Raw genomic sequence first — 24,365 nt, 5'->3', positions numbered from 1 at the left:
TGAGCACGTTGGGTGGCACGGGATACATGCGGACGTGCATTGTCCTGTTGGAACAGCAAGTTCCCTTGCCGGTCTAGGAATGGTAGAACGATGGGTTCGATGACGGTTTGGATGTACCGTGCACTATTCAGTGTCCCCTCGACGATCACCAGTGGTGTACGGCCAGTGTAGGAGATCGCTCCCCACACCATGATGCCGGGTGTTGGCCCTGTGTGCCTCGGTCGTATGCAGTCCTGATTGTGGCGCTCACCTGCACGGCGCCAAACACGCATACGACCATCATTGGCACCAAGGCAGAAGCGACTCTCATCGCTGAAGACGACACGTCTCCATTCGTCCCTCCATTCACGCCTGTCGCGACACCACTGGAGGCGGGCTGCTCGATGTTGGGGCGTGAGCGGAAGACGGCCTAACGGTGTGCGGGACCGTAGCCCAGCTTCATGGAGACGGTTGCGAATGGTCCTCGCCGATACCCCAGGAGCAACAGTGTCCCTAATTTGCTGGGAAGTGGTGGTGCGGTCCCCTACGGCACTGCGTAGGATCCTACGGTCTTGGCGTGCATCCGTGCGTCGCTGCGGTCCGGTCCCAGGTCGACGGGCACGTGCACCTTCCGCCGACCACTGGCGACAACATCGATGTACTGTGGAGACCTCACGCCCCACGTGTTGAGCAATTCGGCGGTACGTCCACCCGGCCTCCCGCATGCCCACTATACGCCCTCGCTCAAAGTCCGTCAACTGCACATACGGTTCACGTCCACGCTGTCGCGGCATGCTACCAGTGTTAAAGACTGCGATGGAGCTCCGTATGCCACGGCAAACTGGCTGACACTGACGGCGGCGGTGCACAAATGCTGCGCAGCTAGCGCCATTCGACGGCCAACACCGCGGTTCCTGGTGTGTCCGCTGTGCCGTGCGTGTGATCATTGCTTGTACAGCCCTCTCGCAGTGTCCGGAGCAAGTATGGTGGGTCTGACACACCGGTGTCAATGTGTTCTTTTTTCCATTTCCAGGAGTGTATAATTCGACGATATCCTCGACACTTTGTGCATTTTTGGGAAATATATTTGGACCCGGAAATCCTTCAAATTTCCTTCCACTCACGCCACAGCATCGATGTCTGTGGCTCTGGTGTCGTCAGAGGGCCACTTGGAATGGCGCGCCGTGGTCTTCAGCGATGCAAGCATATCCTGCCTGCTGGCAAGGTTGCGAGTACCAAGTAGACCTGCTGGGCACTGTCTGGCAGAATGCATTCGTCCAAGACAGACTGGCCCAACCATGGGCCTTATGATCTGGGGTGCGATTAACTATAACTCTTGTTTCCCTTTTGTGTTTCTGGAGGGGACGCTAAACAGAGCTAAGTACGTACAGAATGTTGTTTTGTCAGGGACGAGTAATATTTCACCACTCGTTCCAAGTCTTTCGAGAACCACTTTGTATTAGATCACTAATACAGACATGTGTACACTGCTCTTATTGTCAGTGTTATCCGAACCACAGACAAAGAAAGCCAATACTTCTAGTACTCTATATTGTCTAAGACAGTTGCTCACCTAAAAGGAATACAGACTTGACTTCTGCACGGTTCTCAGCTCTGCGGCTTCGGGGCTGTGCTGCTGTTCTTCATGTGTCCTGGTTCGCCTACCTTCTCCAACTGTACTGCGAATACTCCTCACATCCAACTGCTGCTTGTTCCCTACAACCTGTACTTTACTACTGACTACTAGTTTCGTGTTGCGTTTGCTACTTTCTCTGTTTTTCCTAATTTCTGAAAACGTTGCACGCTCGGTTATAGAAGTGTCCAAATCTGGGAGGCTCCCTACCACCTACGTCAGTTAGGGGCCCGTCGCGCCATCGTGACGTACATACAGTCTCACAGCCTCAGCAGTATCCGTAAGCGACGACTCACATTCTCCTATGCATGTTTACTGTGCCAAGTCCACTTCCATAAGGTTGGGGATTTTTTTCTGCCCGGGGACTGAGTGTTTGTGTTATTCTCATCATTTCGTCATCATCATTCGTGACAGTGGGTAGATTGTACTGTGTGAAACTTGGACTGTGTGAGAATTTGGGCTTTGTACGGGCGCTGAAGACCACGCTGTCGAGCACCCCACAAACCAAACATCATCATCATTATCATCATCATTATTATCTCCACTTCCATAATCAGTGGTGCTGCGCTTAGGCTAGACAAATTGGACAGCCAAGACAGCTTCCAGAAACCAAGAGATGCCTCGGCTTGTCCCCTCACTGGAACAGGCTGAAGCAAAGCAAGTGCTGTATCGCGTGTGAGATTCAGAATTAGCGAGTGTGCCGGTACTTACCCCCGTTCACTGCTAGTAGCGCCACGTCACCTTAACGCATCCGCGCGTAGCGTGCAAGTATTGCACCGCAATTAAGTGTAAAATTAGGTCAAAATTTATGTTTAAAACTTCGTTAAAATATATTTTATTGTTACAATGTTTCAAATATAAAGGCTTTGTGTACCTACACTTGATAGTTTCCGTAAAAATGCAGATTTAAGAGAAAAATAAGTGGCACTAAATAATAAAGCTAGAAAGCCAGAATTTGGTCAGAATGTGCCTATAGAGCTCATAAATAAGTTATGCAAGTTCCAAAGCTAAGGAGCGATAAATACCACCGGAATCCACCTTTTTAGGAAAAATGAAAGGCACTAAATATTGGACTTAGAAACGTAAAAATTTGTTTTATGCTTCAGTTAACCCTAGAAATAACTAAGAGACCACGGTAAGCTACTTCTTATAGGTTTGAGTAATTAAGTGAAAAATAATTTTGTAGCTAAAATATACCCTATTGTAGTAGTTTAAGTACCTTTAATTTTAATGATAGAAAATTTTCGTTAAAGCAGATGATAAAACCTACCAAATAGTAGAGCTATACCAAATTTTATAGTTGTAGTATTAATAACAGCCAATGAAAGTTCTAGTAAAGGTACGGTTCAGAAGTAACTGTCTACCGTTAGTTTCACTATACAAATTCTAGAAGGCAAAGTTTTCATTCAAGCGAGCTGAAACTTTTTCTGTGCTTTCAAACAACTTACCTAAATACATATTTTGCACCATCTTAAGGAGGATCTGAGTAAATTCATAGCTATGTGATTAAAGATTATGAGTCCGAGAAGGCGGTCGTTCTGAGGCTGCTGCAGTATGCAGAAGGCAGATAACAATAGACATTCCCTCGGTCATCCGCTGCGGCACCTGTATAAATACGGCCCGAGAGGCAGTAAAGAGGTTCACTTCATACTCAGCCACTGTAAGATCCACGTATGTTAAACGTCGGATGACGTCAGAGACGGACTGTGACAAATATCGCGTATTTGCGGTAAAAACGGATAGTGAACTCGCAAGGACTGTTCACCGTTCTGGATCGCTTAAAATTCACCAAAGTAACTGTTAGTGTATCGTCCGCGAGAAATATAAATCCGCGTGGCAAGTGGTGACTATTATTTCCACTTTTATGGCGAGCATTAACTTTGAACATTTATTGCAGGCCGGCCGCGGTGGTCTAGCGGTTTTAGGCGCTCAGTCCGGAGCCGCGCGACTGCTACGGTCGCAGGTTCGAATCCTGCCTCGGGCATGGATGTGTGTCATGTCCTTAGGTTAGTTAGGTTTAAGTAGTTCTAAGTTCTAGGGGACTGATGACCATAGATGTTAAGTCCCATGAGCCATTTATTGCAAACTTTCATTTGAGTGTTATTAGTCAGGTCGAAAGATAATCTGGAAGGGATGTACCGCAGAGGTCGCCTCTGAACTGCTAGTTGTGCTGTTTATGATAGAAAGATTTACTTACAATGAAACTTAGTGAATTTCCAAGTGTTGTACCTGAGAAACTCTACTCAATATATGCATGAACTAGAAGATTATATTTTCATTTAAAATCATAGTCCTGATCCTGCTAAGTAGGAGAATAGAAACATTTCTTTCAGTCGGTTGGACCATAATGTGGCCGTGTAGACTGGAAACTAAGGTCAGTATGTTTCCCTTCGCTTTCTGGCTGACCACAAAATTAATTGCCAGGCTCGCGTGAGAAAGACGGCGGCAGTGCTGTACAACAACCAAACTTTAACACAATCTTACCTGCCGCCCGCAAGACCACCTGCGTGATTTCCATCTACACGGTCACCTCGCCCGCTATCGTAAAATGGTCATATGGGGCTGCCGTGTACTTTCCCAGATTCCGATGCACTGCTCAGTTAAAAGTTATGAAACTCGTGACCTAAGCATCGTAGGTAGATGCGGTCTTCATCAATCAACCGTAAAAAAAAATTCTTCTATCACCTGTCATTTCTTTCCTCCACTTTATAAATTACGTAAAGTTATCTCTCACAAATGAGTTTCTCCAGCGAAGTAGCTTATCACTGGCTTATCTCGCTCTTGTTCGTATAAACTGCTTTCCAAATATTTTGCACCATTTTGATGACTTTCATAGTTGCTGTTTTTTGATCATAAACATACCAATCCTCTTTCAAAAATTTCTTTGACTAATGGTGGTAAACATAAACTTGCATTCTCAGTGCAGTTCAGTAGAACACACTGTTTGTTCAGTTGTAGACGTGACACAGCGCCTTGTGTTCAGTGTTCGGTCTGCCAGCAGGTTTCGAAGGGTCATTTCAAGCTTAGACCGAAGGGGCATGTCAGTTTGAAAGACGGTAGCCAATCCACATTTCATGTCATTTTGTAATATTATCAGGTTCTACAGAGTGTCTTGTGTCTGCCTGTTTCTTCTCATATTTGGAAAGTGCCCAGAGGTGATTACCACTCGAACGACCCCTGAGGAGTGGAGTTGCGCTTAGTGGAGGCCGAGTGGGTGGATTTGACAGGCAGTAGGCCCAGTTCAAGCACTGTTGACACTAAAGTATGCCTTTATTTAATTTAAATACATGATGCGTCGTGGCTCAGCGAGACAAACACGTCTCACACCGTTGTCCCTAATCGACGTTGATACAGGGTGTTTCAAAAATGACTGGTATATTTGAAACGGCAATAAAAACTAAACGAGCAGCGATAGAAATACACCGTTTGTTGCAATATGCTTGGGACAACAGTACATTTTCAGGCGGACAAACTTTCGAAATTACAGTAGTTACAATTTTCAACAACAGATGGCGCTGCAAGTGATGTGAAAGATATAGAAGACAACGCAGTCTGTAGGTGCGCCATTCTGTACGTCGTCTTTCTGCTGTAAGCGTGTGCTGTTCACAACGTGCAAGTGTGCTGTAGACAACATGGTTTATTCCTTAGAACAGAGGATTTTTCTGGTGTTGGAATTCCACCGCCTAGAACACAGTGTTGTTGCAACAAGACGAAGTTTTCAACGGAGGTTTAATGTAACCAAAGGACCGAAAAGCGATACAATAAAGGATCTGTTTGAAAAATTTCAACGGACTGGGAACGTGACGGATGAACGTGCTGGAAAGGTAGGGCGACCGCGAACGGCAACCACAGAGGGCAACGCGCAGCTAGTGCAGCAGGTGATCCAACAGCGGCCTCGCGTTTCCGTTCGCCGTGTTGCAGCAGCGGTCCAAATGACGCCAACGTCCACGTATCGTCTCATGCGCCAGAGTTTACACCTCTATCCATACAAAATTCAAATGCGGCAACCCCTCAGCGCCGCTACCATTGCTGCACGAGAGACATTCGCTAACGATATAGTGCACAGGATTGATGACGGCGATATGCATGTGGGCAGCATTTGGTTTACTGACGAAGCTTATTTTTACCTGGACAGCTTCGTCAATAAACAGAACTGGCGCATATGGGGAACCGAAAAGCCCCATGTTGCAGTCCCATCGTCCCTGCATCCTCAAAAAGTACTGGTCTCGGCCGCCATTTCTTCCAAAGGAATCATTGGCCCATTTTTCAGATCCGAAACGATTACTGCATCACGCTATCTGGACATTCTTCGTGAATTTGTGGCGGTACAAACTGCCTTAGACGACACTGCGAACACCTCGTGGTTTATGCAAGATGGTGCCCGGCCACATCGCACGGCCGACGTCTTTAATTTCCTGAATGAATATTTCGATGATCGTGTGATTGCTTTGGGCTATCCGAAACATACAGGAGGCGGCGTGGATTGGCCTCCCTATTCGCCAGACATGAACCCCTGTGACTTCTTTCTGTGGGGACACTTGAAAGACCAGGTGTACCGCCAGAATCCAGAAACAATTGAACAGCTGAAGCAGTACATCTCATCTGCATGTGAAGCCATTCCGCCAGACACGTTGTCAAAGGTTTCGGGTAATTTCATTCAGAGACTACGCCATATTATTGCTACGCATGGTGGATATGTGGAAAATATCGTACTATAGAGTTTCCCAGACCGCAGCGCCATCTGTTGTTGAAAATTGTAACTACTGTAATTTCGAAAGTTTGTCTGCCTGAAAATGTACTGTTGTCCCAAGCATATTGCAACAAACGGTGTATTTCTATCGCTGCTCGTTTAGTTTTTATTGCCGTTTCAAATATACCGGTCATTTTTAAAACACCCTGTATATGGGTGTGGTCTCAGCCCTTGATGCAGAGTAAGAGCCCTGTGATGTTCACAGAAGGGCCATGGCAGGCCACAAAACGAGGTGGCGCAGTGGTTAGCACACTGGACTCGCATTCGGGAGGACGACGGTTCAATCCAGCGTCCAGCCATCCTTATTTAGGTTTTCCGTGATTTCCCTAAATCGCTCCACACAAATGCCGGGATGGTTCCTTTGCAAGGGCACGGCCGACTTCTTTCCCCGTCCTTCCCTAATCCGATTAGAGCTCACTGTCTGGTCTCCTCCCCCTCAACAACCTAATCCAACGCAGGTCTGTGGCATCCTATTTCCTTCTGCGTTGTGGAGCCCTGGTAGCCCCTCATCTCCACACGTGCCTTAGACGGCAGCACGTGGAGACTCCTGTGTACGGGATTCAACTCACTGCCCTCTGGCAGGAGGCAGACGGCAGTAAGTCCCACGAGGAACTCAGTGCCGTTCGCGGCAGGCGCAGCCCAGTCTCGAACCCATGGCTGCAGCTGGTGGGGTCCAGTCATCTCACCGCCAGGATGGCCCCTGGTACCGTAGTGGTACTGCTGGAATCTGGCGCTGAGCGAATAACTCTGTTTCCAAATTCAGGCATATTTATATCGTTTCGAGGCGATTTTGAGACCTGGTGGTCAAGGAAGGTAGGATACGGTTACGATTGTCGACGGGGCCGTAATCTGTTACTATTGGTTGGATTTTCTTTTAATCACACACAACTTATTTAAAATCAACAACAATTAAAATAATGGCAATAATTTAAGAATAGTTTCACAGCTTAACGCGTTAATGGCAATAGATTGAGAATTTTTCAACTCGTTGCAACTTACAAACTACAGTTATTAAAATACTGAAAACAAATCACCAAGGTCTTAAAGGTTAACTGCTAAAATACATTGCCACATTAGAATTTTAAGACAAGTAGCGACGGTCACGGCTGAAGGCCTTTAACGCCAGGAATGGCAATTATTTAAAAAAAAATTAACAAACATACTGTCAAACAGGCAATAGCAAAAGTTAATTTAAAATACAGTCAACTGATCACCAAACAGATGAGACAAAAAGATGGTAAACTTGGCAGCACAACCGTTTAAACTTGCTGTAACGCCAAGAACAGCAACTTATATTAAAAAATCTAGAAACATACACTAAGACAGCGAATATAATAACAAAATGGTTCAAATGGCTCTGAGCACTATGGGACCTAACATCTGAGGTCATCAGTCCCCTAGAACTTAGAACTACTTAAACCTAACTAACCTATGGACATCACATACGTCCATGCTCGAGGCAGGATTCGAACCTGCGACCGTAGCGGTCGCGCGGTTCCAGACCGAAGCGCCTAGAACCGCTCGGCCACACCGGCCGGCAAATATAATAACAAGGTCAGTTCAAAAGGACAAGCAACTGATCACCAAACCGGTGAGACAAATGATGATAACTTGGTAATACAATAATAAAATACTAACACAATGATAAAACATAAGGGCTAGTCACAGACGGTGCTCCAGGAATCGACCTCTGAGTAGGTCAGGCCAAAAACACTTTCGCGAGCTATGAGAATGGCAGCCAAGAGTTGAATTCACTTCACAAGATGGTAACTCAGACAAGTGGCAGTCTAACGAATGACTAATGATAATCTGCTGAAGCTACCTAACATCCAATAACCAATGCAACGATGGAACACCACGCCAAAGCCGGAACCGGCGGTCAGCACTACTTCCTCAGAATGCTGTGTTTAGAGCGTCAGAAAGGAGAAAGAAACCACTACTACCACAGCTGAAGAAACACCAACCGACCTACAAATCAAAGAAACTGTCAAAACTACACGCCTTACTGGACAGCAGCGGCAAGGCGAGGAAACACACACCGCCGTTACATACACTAACATTAAGGGCGAGGCACCGGGCCGTTAGCGGCCACCAGGCAGGAAAAATACCTCTGGTTGAACTTAACAAATAGTAATACGTAGAATGCAGCAAATAGTAACAAGAAGTCGAGGAAAGCTAATTAGATCCGCCTTCAGCCAAACACCCCACTCGCTGCTCTTCGCCTCGGCGACACTGTGAGCAGCAACACGAACGCAAGTCATTGGAGAATCGTGAGATCTCACAATGGTGGAGGTTTCACTGCTAGGACTAAAATCCACTTAAACTAAAGCTTGTTGGATCCGGTTGACGACTAGGTCGTGTACCCTCGCGACCACAGCCCTTCCATCCGACAGTGCTTGTATGCCGCCAGCAGTACTGCCGTGTTCTCGCACTGCACTCTTGGTTCCTCCGGAGCTCCAACCGAATTGCTCACTCACACGACCCGGAAGAACAACCACGTCACCCCAAAGGTAGGAGCCGCAGCATGGCTCACATTTGTTTCACTAAAACCTGGTCCTTAGTCATGTTTCCAATAACAAGAGACATGCCCTGGCGTGGTGACATAGAAATGTACGCAACAGCCACTGCTGTTGTGTGGTACACTTCCCCACTAAGCGCAGCTAGCCTTGCCTCGCAATCCCTGTATGTTATTCTGACCCACATCTCGCTAAACTTGTGGCTACGCCGGCCGGTGTGGCCGTGCGGTTCTAGGCGCTTCGGTCTGGAACCGCGTGACCGCTACTGTCGCAGGTTAGAATCCTGCCTCGGGCATGGATGTGTGTGATGTCCTTAGGTTAGTTAGGTTTAAGTAGTTCTAAGTTCTAGGGGACTAATGACCACAGATGTTGTCCCATAGGGCTCAGAGCCATTTGAACCACTTGTGGCTACCGACCTGCAGCTGATAATGGAGTAGTTCACTGTGACTTTCTCACTACATCTTATTACTTTTTGTTAAAAACTGGGTAGTTGTGTTACATATTTTTACTACGCCGCCGGCCGGGGTGGCCGAACGGTTCTAGGCGCTACAGTCTGGAACAGCGCGACCGCTACGGTCGCAGGTTCGAATCCTGCCTCGGGCATTGATGTGTGTGATGTCCTTAGGTTAGTTAGGTTTAAGTAGTTCTAAGTTCTAGTGGAGTGATGACCTTAGAAGTTAAGTCCCATAGTGCTCAGGCCATTTGAACCATTTTTACTACGCCAGGTGTGGGGGAGGTGGGTGAAACCGAATTAATTGATTTCTATCTTCATTTCTTATTATTTATTATATTCAGCACCTCGTGTATCTTTAAGCACGTTACCTCAACTTGGATCGGTGTAAGTTGCATGAACGTGGGTGTAATGCGCTCATATTAGTAAACTGAGGTAGACTTCCTTGGTTCAACTTCGTAGCAGGGCCTGGCGACGCCCACTGAGTTCAGTTTTTCGAAGCTGATTTGAGGTGCCAACCTTGAAGAGCATTTATCTGCCAAGGCTTTCTTAACACGCAGACTCGTGATTGGTTCTGTCAGACACACGCCCAACGCAAGCGTTTGTTCAAATTTTAACTGAAACAAAATTTTGAGAAAAGGAACCAGACATTGCTTCCCCAGTCTTCTCATTAGAGAAGATTCCTGGTACCACTGAAAAATTCGTTCTGTCAATTGGTCGGTTCGCCCCTCCACGTTTTTCTGTCTCTGTACATGGAGGTGAGGCAGCTTAGATAGTCTCTGTGTTTGGTGTCTGGCATAACATGTCACTCCCGTGCGCCATTGGAAAGTGATTCTGGATGGGAGTTGTTCAGTTACTTACAAGGAACCCCTTGAGAGCGAGGTCGCAAGTTCAGTCTTTAGTGAGGTTCATTAGAAAGTGTTAACAACTATGGCAGGAGAAATACTAACTGTTAATAACGCACCGGTGCATCATGAGGACACAGCAAATGGAGATACTATCGAAGGCAGTGCTGCCAAAACAGAGTTACTAAACACAGCCTTCCGAAATGACTTCACAAAAGAATACGAAGTAAATATTCCAAAATTCGAATCGAGAACAGCTGCCAACATGAGTAACGTAGAAGTAAATATCCTCGGCGTAGTGAAGTATCTTAAATCATTTAATAAAAGCATGTCTTCTGGTCCAGACTGTACATCAATTAGGTTCCTTTCGGAGTATGCTGATGCATTAGCTCCATATTTAACAATCATGTACAACCGTTCACTCGACGAAAGAACCGTACCCAAAGACTGGAAAGTTGCACAGGTCACACCAATATTCAAGGAAGGTAGTACGAGTAATCCACTAAATTACAGGCCCATATCGTTAATATCGATATGCAGCAGGAGTTTGGAACATATATTGTGTTAAACATTGTGAATTACCTCTAAAAAGACGGTGTATTGACACACAGTCAACATGGGTTTTGCCGCCCGGAGTGGCCGTGCGGTTCTAGGCGCTACAGACTGGAACCGAGCGACCGCTACGGTCGCAGGTTCGAGTCTTGCCTCGGGCATGGATGTGTGTGATGTCCTTAGGTTAGTTAGGTTTAATTAGTTCTAAGTTCTAGGCGACTGATGACCTCAGAAGTTAAGTCGCATAGTGCTCAGAGCCATTTGAACCATTTTGAACATGTGTTTAGAAAACATCGTTCTTGTGAAACACAACTAGCTGTTTATTCACATGAAGTGTTGAGTGCTATTGACAAAGGATTTCAGATCGATTCCATATTTCTGGATTTCCGGAAGGCTTTTGACACGGTACCACACAAGCGGCTGGTAGTGAAATTGCGTGATTATGGAATATCGTCTCAGTCATGTGAATGGATTTGTGATTTCCTGTCAGAGAGGTCACAGTTCGTAGTAACTGACGGAAAGTCATCGAGTAAAATAGAAGTGATTTCTAGCGTTCCCCAAGGTAGGGTCTTTGCTGTTCCTCATCTATATAAACGATTTGGGAGACAATCTGAGCAGCCGTCTTAGGTTGTTTGCAGACGACGCTGTTGTTTATCGACTAAATAAGTCATCAGAAGATCAAAGCAAACTGCAAAACGATTTAGAAAAGATACTTAAATGGTGCGAAAAGTGGCAGTTCGCCCTAAATAACGAAAAGTGTGAGGTCATCCACATGAGTACTATAAGGAATTCGTTAAACTTCGGTTACACGATAAATCAGTCTAATCTAAAAGCTCACGAGGATAAGATTGCAATAATTACTGCACATACAGAGACACTCAAACAATCATTCTTCCTGCACTCCACACATGAATGGAACGGGAAGGAACCCTAATAACTGGTACAATTGGACGTATGTTCCACCATGCTCCTCACAGTGGTTTGCAAAGTGTGGATGTAGAAGTAGTCACAAGCCAGTTCTGTTGAATCAATCTTTGCTAGAAAATTGTGAATTTTTCCTTCGGTTATTCAGTTAATATTTGAATCTTTCAGGGTGACCACATGGGCGTCCAGGTTGTGTTCCTTATTTGCACTGATCCTCGTGTAATAATGATTATTAATACAGCATAATGACAAACATTTTCCCCTTTCGAAACCATAATGCTATGATTTTGTATATGTTAAATGTTTACTGAAGTAGAAGAGTGCTCTCATTTTGTGAATAAAATGCCCATTTGGAATCAATGTAATTCGTCAAACTTCCCCACTGTCCATACAAGCACGCCATCCCACCTCCTGTGACAATTAACCTCGTGCCCTGTAAGAGAAAGGTAATAGGAAGCATTTGACAAAGTTCAGTCCCTGATCTGTCGACATGAAGTCCGTTAGTTAAAAAATTTTCCTTTCACAGTTTCTTTGCGATAGAACATAGGCCTCAATTCAGTTAATGTGTATGTGACTTCAGACAACATTTCATTCAGTAGAAATAAGAGAATGATAAGCTCTGCTTTCTTCAGTAATGAGGTCATGACTACGAGAAAGTCCATGTGATATGGCAAATATGGGTCTCAGCGAAAAACCATTTACCACTTCAGACATTTTCATTATGTAGTGAACAACGGGAGGCTTTTAACTTCACTGCTTAGAGTGCTGTCACAGTGGAAAGCTGCACGCCTAATTGGCATATACCGTAGCCACTATTGTAAGGAACAGAGCATTGCAGAACTGGACGTATGCAGTCAACTGTAACACATGATAACCGCTACAAAGAAATTGTGCGTCAGAGGCACTCCAGGGGGAAAGGAGCAAAACTGTGCACTGCTACCATATAGGTAACTGGGTGAATGTGTAGACCTGAACAGTTTGTAGCCACTTCCACGTGAGCTTCTACCGTATCTTCCTTTGCCGTCGGCGTTGTCGTGGTTACCGTGAGACACCGTTATACCAAGAGGAAAGGCGCGTCGATCTTAGAGCATGAGATATGATGACCTTAAGCCATTGACAACACACAACGGTCACGGTAGCACTTGATTCCAGAATAGCTGCAGTAGTTAAGATCTACGAACTATCCCCTGTTGACCAGGTCCCCAAAACTTAACTCGTAACGAGATCCCTTCAAAGCAAATTGTCATAACGATCGTCTATAAAGGCTTCGTACAACGAGAATAAATGTTACGGTTTATGGAATAATAACAGATACGACCAAACTGTCTTGTCTCTTCTGCTTTATTTAACATAACTTCGTTCACAGTTTCATTTCGCATTCACCACTCATTCACCGAAACCCTTTGATGAACAGTTTTGGTTGCTTAACACCAACAGTCAATGATAATGATACAGTTTTTCTCCTTTTTATAAATTGAAGCCCGCTCTCCGTGATATAATAAGAAAAAACCGGTCTCAATACCGCGTGCCTCGTGCGACGCGAATAGACTTATCCTGGAATTGACCGCCCTGGCCGGCCGAAGTGGCCGTGCGGTTAAAGGCGCTGCAGTCTGGAACCGCAAGACCGCTACGGTCGCAGGTTCGAATCCTGCCTCGGGCATGGATGTTTGTGATGTCCTTAGGTTAGTTAGGTTTAACTAGTTCTAAGTTCTAGGGGACTAATGACCTCAGCAGTTGAGTCCCATAGTGCTCAGAGCCATTTGAACCATTTGACCGCCCTGTAGGTGTACTCAATTTAATGACCACACTTCATTGTCGGCTATTTCGCGTAACTGAATGTCCATTTGTTAATCTGATTATACACTGTAGCTATTTAAAATTCCCCCTATATTTTTCACAACGCACAATTAGCACTTCGTTACATGTTTTTTTTTTTTCTAAGAGTAAACGGAAAAAAAAGACGCCGTATCATCGGCTTAGTCGATATAAAGCAAAACACCTTAATATGCCCAATTTTACCTCTTCTTATAGGATCGGCTACCTTACTCATTAATTTATTACATATTATTTCCGATAACGCTAAACAGGTATCGCCGTTATATTTTAATTGTATTCAAAAGCATGTTACTACTATTATGACCGAGCAAATCATAACAAATCGCGCGGCGTGCGTTTTTAACGATAACTTTACGCTATTCAAGTTCCGTTACAGCTGTCTTGACTCGTAATGTTACAAGCTGTTCTATCTCTAGGCGATCGTCACGAACAACATAACTTTCCCCCAGGACCATGGTGTGCAAAGGTGACCGGGGTATTCACGTAATGGAAGATGATTGTGGTGGTGACCAGGTACTCCTTCAGGTCTTAGTTGTTATCTCACAGGGGCAGTGGGAAAGTGGGTCTGTCATGTTCTGAGTTGATGCTGTACAAGGAAATCTCACTATGGAGGGTAATCTGAGTTCTGTGTGGAATCTGTGAATATCTCGGCTGTGACTTCAAGCTAACAATACACAACACGACCATCTCGTAAACGTCTTCCTTCAGGACGCAGGAATAAACCGAATGGAATAGAATGTATATCACGCTGTCATGTACCACATAGTTCAAGAGCAGAACAGCAATTAAGTACAGAAACAAAATTTTATTAGAACCAGCTGGTACAATGCTAAGTGGAACACGTCCACTTTGTATGCAGCAACGTCGTTCCAATGTGAACACTCGGAAGAAGTGAAGTACAAACAGACAGGTAACTTACTGCCTCAAAGTCTGCGAGAGAGAACGTCAGGAACTCTTGATGCAGCACATACGCAACAGGGCAGAGCAGACACAATGCTCTTGGATAATGCGGTTACCTGTAGTAACTTCACACCTAGGGATGGCTCTCCGCTTTTGCTTTGAGAGGGGAACCTGCACATAAATTTATGTAGATATGGAAATAAAATAATGTTAAAACTTAAATACACTAGAGACTAAGTTCTAAAGAGGAAATGAATTTTCTATAGGAGTACAAATCCGATTTCAATTAATTGTTGTCTCTTTCTGTGTTACATTACTTCATACTACCACTTGCGTACAAGTCTTAGCATGTGGCTAGGTATGCTTGAGATACAATGTTGCAATGAATGAGACACCACCTCTGCAGCTGATAAATGCTTTAATTTCTGCTGCCAAAAAATTGTTCAAATGGCTCTGTGCACTATGGGACTTAACAGCTGAGGTCATCAGTCCCCTAGAACTTAGAACTACTCAAACCTAACTAGCCTAAGGGCACCACACACATGCATGCCCAAGGCAGGATTCGAACCTGCGACCGTAGCGGTCGCCCAGTTCCAGGCTGAAGCGCCTAGAACCACTCGGCCACACCGGCCGGCCTTCTGCTGCCACTTAGGATCATTGAATAGTTTTAGGTGTCTGGAACCCTGCAAAGTATGGCATGCTACTACAACTATTTCATGTGTATCAAAGCGCTGGGCAAGGCCTAGAGACTGATCATCTGGAGATGTTCAATGAACATAACAAGCAATGGAAATCAATTTCCTAACTGAAGCTAGGTAGTGCTTTACATATACCTTAAAGAAGCCGTCTCCATCACACGCTGGCTGTGGCTTGTAGAGTATAAATGTAATTAAAGTAGCTGTAAATGGTTACATAAGGTAATGAGTTTTAAAATTTTACATTTTTCTTTGATAGTCTGTCAGTTATGTAACTAAATGGACCATTTCTTTCTTCTTCCAGTGCGGATGTAAGTTGGAAGTGAATAAAAACAAACAAGTTTTTGTAAGAATAGTTTAGTGATTTATTCATACACATTTACACAAGTAAAATAAGAATATTATTTATTTTTCTCACATTTTCTGCACATTCTGCATCGTTTTGCTAAACACAAAAAACCGAGTATTCTTCTTTTCACGATACTGATTGGTTTCTCTCCTTGTTTTTTTTTTTCTTTCCTTTTCTATTTGCTTCGCACTGCGCCATTCAGAAATGAATACACCAGGCTTACAAATTAAACACAATTTGTGGAACATATATCTGTCTTGTGCTTGAAATCTTTACGTACTCGTATTTTCCTAAATAATAATGACAATATTTGTTTTCCTTAACGTGTAATACAATTATCGAACTATTTTCACCAACGTAGTTGTAGTGCTACAAAGATGGAAATTAATATTAGGACGATGTCAAACCTTATTTTCATGATTTAAAGAAGTATTCATGATATTAAAAATGTAATTATAATTTTATTGTTTTCATTTTTGTGCTCAGTGTATCTAGTACACGAAACTATATATGATTGTTAAGGGTTAAGCATGTAATAATTCGATGTAAGACATTAGGTTGAGTCTGAATTTTGTTCTCGTACTGGTCGGTAGAGAAGGAAAAGTTCCTTAATCGATGTGAAGGTAGAAAGGCTGTAAAAAGGAGAGGGAGAGAAGGTAAATACAAGTTATTCAAAACAAATATCTCCCAAGTGTAACGTCTTGTCATTTCCTATATCTATTCAATCAATAAACAGAGGGGGCAATTCATAGCGATGCATACAAAAATTTGTTACAATTTTACTGCAATCTCGGGCAATTTGTTTTAATTTTTTGTAAAATGACAATGTATGGGATGGGATGTATGGAATGAAGTGTCATGTAGTCCCCACCGTGGTACAGCATAAATTAGCATTATCAGCAAAAGATGAAAAACATTTTGTACTACAAGTTAAAAATACTGTAGCATGGAGTCACTGTAATGTTTCGTTAGCTTTGAAAAGTAATTGAAAATGGATAGTTCAAAGCAACACTTATTTCTTACCTACACAAATTTGTATCACTGATGTTCAGTGTTTCATTGAAGTGTCATGTAGTTTGCAATGTGTGACAGCATAAGTCAGAGCGCAGCATGTTCACTTTAACCTGTGAGTTAGATCAACAGTATCGTATATGTTTTAATAAATAATAAAGAAATTTTTTTAGTTTCTTTGAAATCTAGTACAACGACTGAGATATTCTTATCATAAGTGCCCTTTAAACTGTATCCTAAATCTGCTGTAGTAATATGTGTGTTTTGTAATGTTATAGCATAAACCTTTATATATCTTGATAAATAAAACATTTAGTTTTAAGTTTCTTCAGTATTCGGTATAAAATTCGAATTAAGATGGTCAACAAGTGCTGTTTGGCCTGTAAGTTATATCAGTAGTACCTATAGAGCAACAAAGTTCTGTCAATAGTCAACATGTGTTTTGTACTCGAATTTTGTTTTAAAGCAAACACAGGTTTTTTATTGTTGGTGAACAGAGACCTTTAATTTTACTTATGGAGTACAATAAGCAACACACACACGATATATATATATATATATATATATATATATATATATATATATATATATATATACATAATTTTTGCTGCGGTCTGTTATGCTAAATGTGTTACATATTAAGTGCAGTCTTCCAGCATTGTGCAGTCGGAAACGCATGGGCTTAAGACTGTTATTTCAGGCTTCGAAATATTGATGTTCACCGATTCGGAACTCTGAACGCTTGTGGAAGTACAGAGTCCAAACCCAGTTATCACCCCATGCGTCTCTGTGGCCGCACAACCACAAACTCGTAACAAAACAACTCGTCCTCTTTTGCTTGCCTGTTTAAAACCTCGCTCACACAGTAACTATACACTGCAGTGACATAAAGTCGTGGGATACCTCTCGTGTCTGACTTCCTTTTGTTCGGTCTAGTGCAGCAACTTGAAGTAGCAAGCACTTAACCAGTCGTTGGAAGTCTTCTGCAGATATATTGAGTCTTTCGACTGTTCTCGGAGTAGCACTTGCAACCTACATCTTCAATTATTTGCTGGATATATTCCAATCTCCATCTTCTTCTACAGTTTTTAGATATATTCCAATCCCCGTCTTCCTTTACAATTTTTACCCTCTACAGCTCCCTCTAGTACCATGGGAGTTATTCCCTGATCTTAACAGATGTCCTATCCCCTTGTCCCTTCTTCCTGTCAATGTTTTCCATGTATTTCTTTCCTCACCAATCCTGGGTAGAACCTCATCATTCCTTATCAGTCTACCTAATTTTCGACCACACCTCAAATGATTCGAGTCCCTTCTTTCCCCGTTTTTCCACAGTCCCTGTTTCACTACCATGCAATGCTGTGCTCCAAACGTATGTTCTCAGAAATTTCTTCCTCAAATTAAGGTCTATGTTTGATATTAGTAGACCCCTCTTGGTCAGGAAAGCCCTTTTCGCCAATGCTAATCTGCTTTTAAGTCCTCCTTGCTCCGTCTGTCATAAGTTATTGTGCTGCCTAGGTATCAGAATTCCTTAAGGTGAGTTTTACTATCTTTTAGTTCAAAAAAATCGATTTTTTTTAAATTGCATTTTTGGATCCATAAAAGTGTTTAGAATCCAACCCTCAAATGGTTTTACCGAATACGGAACGGAAATGTTTGTTATTCTGGCTTGAAAAAAAAATTAACATGCCTGAAACCGGCCTCTTTCACGCACCAGATTTTTTTCTTTCGGAGGACGAGTTATTGTACTGGTGCTTGGGAGGAATCACACAAAATTCAAATGAAAGTTTGAACGCGTTTCTTTGGAAGTTAGCCCCCTAGCATTTGCATTCTGGTGCGAAGACTGTGGAGACTGCGACTTTCCTGGCAGTGAGCAGCTTCAACGAAGGGTATTCAGCAATTCTGAAGACCATGACAACGGTGGAAGTCACCCTGGGACTCTATTCGACGCAGTTCGCCAAGCATTCGGACGACCACCGGATTCAAGCGGCCGAAAACATCTTGTCACCGGCCGTACGAGCGGCTCTGCGGCAGCGCAAGATGGTCCAGATCGAGCAGAACGCCCTCTGTGAAGTAGAGGAAGGACTAGTTTACGGACCCGGAATAGCAAATTGAACGTAAGTTGCATAATATTGCAGTTGTATGTAGTCAAAACTTCAAACGCGTTTTTCTCGAAATGACTTATTTTTTATCGCGCGGTATGGCAACTTCAAATCTACTGGACCGATTTGCATGATTTTTTGTTTGCGACGAAACTAACGAAATTGTCAAGGATTTGTACCACTTTTATTCCTATCCATCAGCAATAAATATTTTTACTTAGCCGACGAATTCGCAAAATCGATGAAAAAACTCTATTTTTTTTCAAATGGTCGCCATTTTGTTTCCGTTGGTCCAAATAACTTAAGTGAGGTACAACTAAAGAATCTTATATACTTCGCTAATGTCAACGCAATTTTGATTTCAGACGAGCCGGCTGACCGGTGACACGCCGCGGGTGGAGGTCTGCATCGAAATTTTGTTTCGTTCCGACGGCACTTCCGTCTTTGCTCTTCGACATTTCCGGTAAAAAAATTCCAGTTTGTAGAGGAAATGTCAATAAACATTTTTACCAAATTTGACATTGATATCTATAACATATCCCGAAAAAAAATTCTCAAAGAACGTGCTTTTCTCGGATCAAAGATAATAAACTTCCCCATAAGTTCGTCTGATGTTCATTTTCTCATTTCTGCTACTTTTCAGATGGGACGAATCTTGCACACTGCATGTTATGTTCATGCGTAGCATCCAATAGGATATGCCACATGATAACGGACGTGTTATTGCGTCAGTAATGCTGTATCAATTCTTATGCCATCTGTTTGTTGCTCGTTTTTGTCGGCATTGTCATTAAAATGGCACAGATCGCTTTTCCTGTTTTCTATAAAAACGCAATATTTCAAAGCAACGCAATTTTTATGAATAAAGATTACTCGTTGATTAAAAAAGGATTGTTTACAAATGAAAAGTGCTGCTAACTGATATTTCGTCTTTTATCAACTTATTAGTAAACCGAGACCACAAAAATAGCGAAAAGTATCGGTTGTTCAGAACTAAAATACCGACATCGGTTTCAACCTGTTGGTTTTTCCTATTTCCAAAACTGAGTTAACTCTTTACCCCAACACATATGCTTCTCCTCTTTGTTGAAAGTCTGATCCTAAAGACTGGAAAGCAGCACGGATCACACGAATATTCAAGAAAGGAAATAGGAGTAACCCATTGAATTACAGACCCATATCACTGGCCTCAATTTGCAGTAGGATTTTGGAGCATATGCTGTACTCAAACGTTATGAATCACCTTGAAGAAAATGACATACTGATAGATAACCAACACACATTGATAAAATATCGTTCTTGTGCAACAGAGCTAGCTCTTTATTCCCATGAATTAATGAGTGCTGTTGACAAAGGTTCTCAGATCGATTCCATATTCATAGATTTCCAGAAGGCTTTTAATACCGTTCCTCACAAGCGACTATTAATCAAATTGCGTGCATATGGAGTATCGTCCTAGTTGTGTGACTAGATTCGTGATTCCCTCTCACAGAGATCACAGTTCGTAGTGATAGACGGTAAATCATCGAGCAGAACAGAAGTGATATCTGGCATTCCGCGAGGTAGTGTCATAGGCCTCCTGCTGTTCCTGATTTATATAAATGATCTAGGTGATAATCTGAGCAGCCCCGTTAGATTGTTAGCAGATGATGCTGTAATTTACCGTCTAGTAAAATCAAATGGTTCAAATTGCTCTGAGCTCTATGGGACTTAACTTCTGAGGTCATCAGTCCCCTAGAACTTAGAACTACTTAAACCTAACTAACCTAAGGAGATCATACACATCCAAGCCCAAGGCAGGATTCGAACCTGCGACCGTAGCGATCGCGCGGTTCCATACTGTAGCACCTGGAACCGCTCGGTCACCCCGGCCGGTAGGTAAAATCATCAGACGATCAATTCCAATTACAAAATGATCCAGAGAGAATTTCTGTATGGTGCGAAAAGTGGCAATTGACGCTAAACAAAGAAAAGTGCGAAGTCATGCACATGGGTACTAAACGAAATCCGATAAATTTTGGGTACACGATAAATCTCACAAATCTAAGGGCTGTCAGTTTGACTAAATACCTAGGAATTACAATTACGAGCAAGTTAAACTGGAAAGACAACATAGATAATATTGTGGGGCAGCGAAACAAAGACTGCGCTTTGTTGGCAGAACACTCAGAAGATGCGACAAACCCACTAAAGAGACACCCTGCATTACACTTGTCCGTCCTCTACTGGAATATTGCTGGTCGGTATGGGATCCTTACCGGGTAGGATTAACGGAGGACAACGAAAAAGTGCAAAGAAGGGCAGCTCGTTTCGTGTTATCGCGCAATAGGGGTGTGTGTGTCACTGATATCATACGCGAGTCGCTGAAACAAACGCGGTTTTCTTTGCGGCGAGATCTATTTACGAAATTTCAATCGCCAGCTTTCTCTTCCGAATGCGTAAATATTTTGTTGACACCCACCCACGTAAAGAAAAATGGTCATCATAATATAATAAGAGAAATCAGAGCTCGAACGGGAATATTTAGGTGTTCCTTTTTCCCACGCGCCATTCGAGAGTGGAATGGTAGAGTTGTAGTATGAAAATTGTTAAACGAACCCTATGCCAGGCACTTAAGTGTGAATTGTAGAGTAACCATGTAGACGTAGATGTAGACAAATGCAGCAGCAACTGCACCACGGCATAACAGAATATACTAAGCGTCAGGTCCACCAATATAAAAATTAAAGATCCACCAAAATACTGGGGGGAACGAGTTACCTCTGTATCTTCTCGAGTGGTAACACTGGTTCCTCACTCACGCTGCAGCGCGAGATTCGCACAGTGCTCGGTCTTAATCGGCCCCCTTCAGAGAGGCAGGAGAGAAAACAAGGCAGTCAGTACGCGGTTGGTATCTGTGACAGCGCCGCCGCCCCGCGGCGGTTATTCCGGCGGCTGTGGGCGGCAGCTGGCGGCTCCAATTACCGCAGCCAGCGTGGACAGACCCCTCTCCCCTTCCCACACCCACCACCCTTTCCCCCACCCCGAGACCGCTCGGCGCCGCCCCTCTAATTGCGGTCCCGATTAACCCCATATACAAACAAACGGCGCGGAGCGCCAGGCCGGTCGCTCGCTGCGGCATAACTTCCCCTCCCCCCACCCCCCCTCCCACGGCTCCTGTCGCGTCTCGGTGTCTGCAGTGACGGCGGAAGTGCGACAGGGGAAGAGGACATCCGGCCACCCCGGGGGTTCGCCGGCCGCCAACTTTTGTTAATTTAGAAGTCATTTGCATTTTCTGCGCATTGCCGTTATTCCTATTAAGAAATAACGCGCACTCGGAACGGAGAGAGAGAGAGAGAGAGAACCGCAATTTGGGGAATTTCTCGCGGAATAATTGCGGCGGCGCGGCAGCGGTTTTCCACCGGGGGGCAAGCCTCCGGAAGTGGGCGGCTGCGTGCTGGAAACCGCTGCTGTACTCCTGTCCCGGGCTCGAGACACGCAACACAGTAGCTGATGCTGCAGGATTGCAACAGGGTGGCGTCCAATAGTATGACTGACATATCCTGCCATATGTTAATCACGCTTTGAAGACGATTGGAGGGACGTAACAACGAACAATTTACTTTACTTTATTTTATTTTATTAATTTTTTTACTATCATGAATGAACCTTTCAGTCTTGTTTACAGACATTGCTTTATTTGCTGCCGATTTCAGCAGTACACTATACCATCTTCTGGCCCATTAAATACATTTTTTGCATATCTGACATAATGCAGTATATACCTTGATTCCATGAAACTAAAGCCGGCCGGTATGGCCGAGCGGTTCTAGGCGTTTCAGTCTGGAACTGCGCGACCGCAACGGTCGCAGGTGCGGATCCTGCCTCGGGACATGGATGTGTGTGATGTCCTTAGATTAGTTAGGTTTAAGTAGTTCTAAGTTCTAGGGGACTGATGACCTCAGGTGTTAAGTCCCATAGTGCTCAGAGCCATTTGAACCATGAAATTATAACTGTAAAATACCATACGGATCCCGTAATAAAATAGTAGAATCCTAACAAAAGTAAAGGCTATGAATTTGATATTCGATCTGTCATCTAATTATCATCCTTCTTCTGTAACAACAACTTTCAAAATCTTCTCTCTTTTTGTCTGAACTGTATGAGGCAGTAGCTTAGACAATACCTGCTGAAAAAGATCCTTCACAATTTAAAATTGCATTCGATGTTATCAAATTTATCTTTTTCAGAAATCTACATCTACATCCACATATATACTCCGCAAGCCACCTAACGGTGTGTGGCGGAGGGTACCTTGAGTACCTCTATCGGTTGTCCCTTCTATTCCAGTCTCGTATTGTTCGTGAATAGAAGGATTGTCGGTATGTCTTTGTGTGGGCTCTAATCTCTGATTTTATCATCATGCTCTCTTCGCGAGATATACGTAGGAGGGAGCAATATACTGCTTGACTCCTCGGTGAAGCTATGTTCTCGAAACTTCAACAAAAGCCCATACCGACCTACTGAGCGTCTCTCCTGCAGAGTCTTCCACTGGAGTTTATCTATCATCTCCGTAACGCTTTCGCGATTACTAAATGATCCTGTAACGAAGCGCGCTGCTCTCCGTTGGATCTTCTCTATCTCTTCTATCAACCCTATCTGGTACGGATCACACACTGGTGAGCAATAATCAACCTTAGGATTCTTCCAATGAATCTCAGTCTGGCATCTGCTTTACCGACGATCAACTTTATATGATCATTCCTTTTTAAATCACTCCTAATGCGTACTCCCAAATAATTTATGGAATTAACTGGTTCCAGTTGCTGACCTGCTTTTCTTGTTATTCCCAGTCTGCAGTTTATATACCTCCCAACTTCTGCCATCATCAGTTACTTTGCTGCTCAAATAACAAAACTTCTACTACTTTTACTGTCTTGTTAATTCCCTTAGAATTTCCCGATACATTTCGACCACATTCCATTATCCTTGTTTTTCTTTTGTTGGCGTTAATTTTGTAATCTCTTTACAAGGACCTACCCATTCAGTTCAACAGCTATTCCAAGTCCTTTGCCGTCTCTGACAGAACCACAATGTCATCGGCAAAACTGAAACTTATTATTTCTTCTCTCTGAACTATACTTCCTTTAATAATGTACGCTTGGTTACATTTACAGATTGCTAAATGCAGAGATTTAATAATGTAGTGGAGAGGCTAATAACCTGTCTCACTCCCTTGTCAATCACAGCTTACCTTTTGTGTACTCTCACTTTTGTACCTGCAGTCTGATTTATTCACAAATTGTACTAACCGTTCGGTTCATGTATTTCATCCAAGCATCAATAGTACGGCTCTCTCCATCACACGCAGACCACCCCGCTGCAGCAAGGTCCATGATTGTCAAAAGGGTTGGAGAGCGGGGAAACCATAAAGTAATATTATGCTCATTTCTGTTAACGATTATCTAATTGATAAAAATGTCCATAAACTCTACTTTTGGTTCCAAAACCAAATCATGAAGTAATGTTATGCGTTTCTTACCATTAGAGCATTGTTTATGCTCCTTTTATTGTATGGTTATCTAATCAATAAAATGTGTATTAACGCTACTTTCGGCGTCAAAAACGCATAAAAAGAACCATAATGTCATCGGCAAAACCAAACTTTTTATTTCTGAAACCTGGTAGTCAAGGAAAGCAGGATTCTGTTACGATTGTGCACAGGGTCGTAATCAGTTCCTATTGGTTCCCTTTTGCAACTACACACCTTTATTTTAAAACGTAATTCCAGACTCAACAATAAACAAAGATATCACACGTTATTAATGAAGGAATAAACAACT

General features: G+C 43.3%; 1 protein-coding gene across 1 annotated transcript in view; it reads left to right on the top strand.

Annotated features, from left to right (window-relative positions):
* Positions 1–24,365, top strand: part of LOC124619957 (nematocyst expressed protein 3-like) — a 156,686-nt gene that overhangs the window by 3,675 nt on the left and 128,646 nt on the right. The window lies entirely within an intron of this gene.

This window comes from Schistocerca americana, chromosome 6, assembly GCF_021461395.2.
Source record: "Schistocerca americana isolate TAMUIC-IGC-003095 chromosome 6, iqSchAmer2.1, whole genome shotgun sequence".
Lineage (NCBI taxonomy): Eukaryota > Metazoa > Arthropoda > Insecta > Orthoptera > Acrididae > Schistocerca > Schistocerca americana.
The sequence above is the reverse complement of the archived record's forward strand: the minus strand, read 5'-3'. Positions and strand labels throughout refer to the sequence as shown.